Source organism: Sabethes cyaneus, chromosome 2 (assembly GCF_943734655.1).
Source record: "Sabethes cyaneus chromosome 2, idSabCyanKW18_F2, whole genome shotgun sequence".
NCBI classification, from domain to species: domain Eukaryota; kingdom Metazoa; phylum Arthropoda; class Insecta; order Diptera; family Culicidae; genus Sabethes; species Sabethes cyaneus.
The window spans coordinates 195,202,443-195,207,280 of NC_071354.1; positions in this window are offsets into that span (position 1 = coordinate 195,202,443).

Below are 4,838 nucleotides of genomic sequence, written 5' to 3' on the forward strand. Positions count from 1 at the left end.
TCAACTTGAGAAGTTTCGTGGTTAAAACTACTATGACAACAAGCAAATCGCTGACTATTTCCGTGGTTAAATTGACTTTTCTCTCATACTTCTAATGACAATATTTTTGCAGCTTGATATAACAATATTGAATTGTCAACAGGACCATAAAATTGGTAACTTACTAACTGTAAGAATATCATGGTAGTTTTAACATTTTTATGGGTTATCGTAACAGTATAAGTTTAGTGCTTTTCAACCGACTATGGAAACGCGTTTCTTGATGACAATTTTATGTTTATTTTGCCCTTTTTCTTTCTGTCATTTGAAACCGCACCGCCATTACGAAAAATTTGAGTCACGAGTGATGTGCTTAGTTGTGAGTTTTTTTGTTTTTATTAAATTTTTTTTTGATATTATGAACAGTTTGTTAGTGCAAAACAAATAATAAAAAAAATCTAATCTTTAAGTGACAAATTGTATTAAATTATTTTCTGTGTACGTGAAAACAGGTTGAATTATTTTACTGTGTAGTGTACTAACAAAAACAAACTGCTAAACTGTTATGGTGTAATCGGTGTTATTTATAGCTTGTCTGTTTTATTTTTTTAATTGCGGATGGTGCTGGACTTCCGCTCTAAACAGTTCAATCGGTGGTTTAGACGTGTCCGTGAAGTGTTTTTGGATAAAACGCGAAATGATGTCCAAATATTTCCATTTAACTTGACTGCGGCGAGGGAGCTGCGGGATAGACTGTTGGAAACGTATATTTGGAACTGTAATAAAGGCAATTTATATATCCTATCTGCATGCAGACCATCATCTATAGGTAGTATTCGATATTTTTTGATTGTATGAATTATTGGTATTATCTTTTCTTTAATATTCGTCAGGTATATTTGGATTACTACACATGAGACGCAAACTACTAGGAGCAAATTGTGATAAATAACTTTTTTAGGAAATGTACTTTTAGGAAATGTACTAATGGCTTTACGATTGCCAATTGCAATCCTTGAGCGTAAAATATACCCTTGTGAATTAGTCAATGACCTGGTGAGTAACGGTTGAAAATTTAATAGTCATAATTTAATTGAAATGTTTTATACAGATCGAGTAATCCTTAAGCGACAAACATGCTCTTGAGTTAGGCCTTAGAGAGATCGCAATATGTGGAGGCGCGAGTGGAAAAGCACTATCGCAAGCGATTGAGCAGAGAATCATTACTGAACATAGATTGCAAATTGCATCAAAAGTTGCGAAACACAAGAATCTTGCAGACAGGTATGCATTTAATGTTTTTATTGTATTAGCTATTAATATGCTTTGATTTCAAATTCTCTTTTATAAAAATTACTCAATCTGAGCAATTACTTTAGATACATTAATTTCTCTTCCATGAGTAGGTGGTTTGTTGAGTCCTTCAGCAACCGCCAGTTTTAGTTTCATGTATAGCATGTAACCTAACCTAATAACCCAATAACCAACACTCTCTACTTTTAAAAGCCGCAATTACCGTCACCGAGAAAAATTGGAATAATGCGAACGATTGCCAAGTCCCCATTATACTATATCTGCTCGATTTTTCGTACTTCTGAGCGATAACACTGATCTTGAATAACTGTCAAGAATTGCGTTATGAAACTCCCTCTTCTGTTGAGCACTCTTACCACTGCGTCCATTATTTTGAACTATTGTGCTATGCCCCGTTTATTTCTTTTACTGTACGCTTCAAGCTTACCTATCACTTGTTAAGTAAGTAATAGGCTCGTAGCTGGAGCGAGACAGGTACCAATCAGGGATGACTTGGTTTTTGAACGTTGTTACCTTGATCGGCGACGCAAAGTAGATCTCCCTTGGCTCTGGTAGACCATTTTTGGGATACTGCACTCTACGTCCTATTAGTGCTCCACAATTGCAGAGCAAGTGTTCCGAGGTATCACGCTCGGCATTACACAAGCGACAAATGTTATCTTGTACGAAACCGAGATTCCGAAGAGACTCGCACAATGTCCTGTCACAAGACCGGTAAGCGTGCTGAGATTTCTTGATGTCAACTTTTGAGTAACCCTAATACACGGCGTTATAATTTTTTTGATTGTTTGAGGGATTGTACGGCCATCCAATTGGCCATGCCTGTTCGGCTCTCCCGTTGTGTCAGCTCACTTTTCAGCACACAGTCAGGGATGCAGCGAAATGGATTTGGAACCGTGAATGGAGGGTTAGATCCACATCTGGCTGGTTCGTCTGCAAGTTCATTCCACTCTATAGCGCAATGACCAGGAACCTAGTACAATTTTACCGAGTTCACTTGGCTTAGTTGCCGTAAGAAGCAATTGCAATCCCAGACAATTTCTGAGGAGCACTTAAAAACTTTAAAGGCTTTTAGTGCCGCTCCCATACCAATGAAACACAAATTTCCTCGTAACTCGTGAACTAATCAAGCAAGTGGAACAAAATATGACATATGGGTGTTTTTGGAGACAAGAATGTTTTCTATGATGAATTGAAACCTTTCCCCGCTTCAGGAGAGGGGGCTCCTATACAAATGAAATACAAATTTCCTTATAACTCGAGAACTAGTTAATCAAATGGAACCATATTTGGCATGTGGGTGTTTTTGGAGGCATGAATTTTTTCTATGATGAAATTGGACCCCTCTCGGTTTTTAGGAGGGGGGGGGGCTCCCATGCAAATGAAATACAAATTTCCTTATAACTCGAGAAGTAATCAAGCAAATGGAACCAAATTTGGCATGTGGGGGGGTTTTGGAGCCAGCATTCTTTTAATGATGGTTTGAGACCCCTCACCCCTGTGGTAGGGGGATAAGGACTCTCATACAAATAAAACAGAAATTTTTGCGTAACTAAAAACTAATCGAATTCGAGCAATTTTAGATTCTTTCATAAAACATTAATCTTGTTATTGATTAACCACCAAAAACTATCAATAGTAACATTAGATAATTCAGCGTGCGACGGCCACACGCCGCGAGTGTTGCCGGCGACCTGCAGTCGGAAGCGCCGGCCACTGTGAGGGGCAGCCCCCCGTAGAGATTACCTTTATCTAGGTTTATTTATTTTCCTAGATCTACTGACCTCTATTACTTTCCTTCAGTTGGGTCACCCCTGCGAAATGGTACTTTCTACGAAAAGATTTTCCGTGAAATGGTACATCCCGCGTAAGGTTTTTCGCGAAATAGTATTTTGCGAAACATATTCCGCGTTATAGTCAACCGAGAATTGGTGTTCCGCAAAATGGTATTCGGCTAAATGGTTTGCAATGATGGCGAATATCTAAATGCTATCCGCTTTATTTTATCAGGCTAAGCAATGGGGGAAGTTTGTCGGGTCAGCTAGTTTGTTATATACTACAAAGTTTTAAATAAACATGTATTTTGTTAGATGGGTTAGACTGAAACCCAAGTAACACTTGCAACATGTTTTTTAGAAAAATATTCAGAAAACAGTTGCATTTAAATCATAAATAAGTTTAATGGAAAACAAGATGTTATAAAAATGTTTTATTTCAAACGCCGATGTTTTCAGCCAGAATGACAGGTTAAAGTTGTATTTCGGTTGTACAGCTAAGCTTTAATCGATCATTTACAACTGAGTATTCGCGACGCAAAAGAGTAAGAGATTTTTAAGCCTGTTCGCACTCACACGAAAACCCATGCCGAATTGTCAAAACTTGCGTGAAAACGAAAGCAATAATACTTCCTTCTCTTTTTGTGGCACACAAAAATCAAACAAATATCAACAACTTCGTAGTTGCGAATTGTCGGCATTTAACAGCGGGCGAAGTGTACAGATGACGATGAGTACAGCGCAGATCAATAACTTTGACACATTTTCGCAAGATTGCAATATTTTATTGAGCTTAAATGCTCCAATTTATGAGTTTTCCGAGTATTTTTTAAGCGCAATTTAAGTTTTTTCACAAATAAAAATTAACTGTGAATCAGTTGTAAGTTAACGCAAAACAAAATTAATACAGTACAACTTTTCATTGGTTTCGAATTTTTTGTCTATCGGTGTGCTCATTTGAACCTAATCTTGTATAAACATGGCCGATGACTGCGCCAAAATATAATGAAATAGATCAATATTTTTGTGTCGTAGAATGATTTTGCGTATAAAAGGGACATATAACATAATTAATATAAAATATCCCACAAGTTTTCAAAGAGATTAGCATTTTTTGTGAGATTGTCATAAAATGATATTTATTTCGATTCCACTCAACTTCTGCTTATAAAAGTAAATCTTGAGCGCATCAATTTTTCGGAAGTAGAATGGCAAAGTTCACGATAAATTTGAAATCGCACTTTAGTTTAGATTATGTGAAGGCTACAATGTTGCTTTGAGTGATTGATGAATTATCGAAATATAAATACTTTAGCCATTTTATCTTGCGAAAAATGCCTGACATTATTTTGCTTGGAAATACAGAACTTCAGGGAAATGTCAGAAAAAATCCCTTTAACAGTTATTTGCGCTTTTCTGTTGGTAGTACAAAAGCCATGCAACGCATAGGCGTCACTTTGAAATATTTCACAAACATGTTACATTTTAGCTCGTTTCTTGCGCTTTTTCAGTCGGAAATTGGTTTTAAATGAGTATACGAGAACGAAAGGTCAGCAATTAGCTTTGTTTTAAATCTGTTATCAATTCTTATTTAAAACCAATTGTGTTACTTGGGAAAAGACTTGTGTGGCACTCTATGTTTGTCCATATATCTATATTTTTGAGTTTATTTATTGTTGTTATTAAATAAGTTTTTAGCTGGCCCGGCATATATTTTATCCACAAAACAGTTAATGCGGCAAAAGGGTAGTTTTCCGACATTTCACTTTT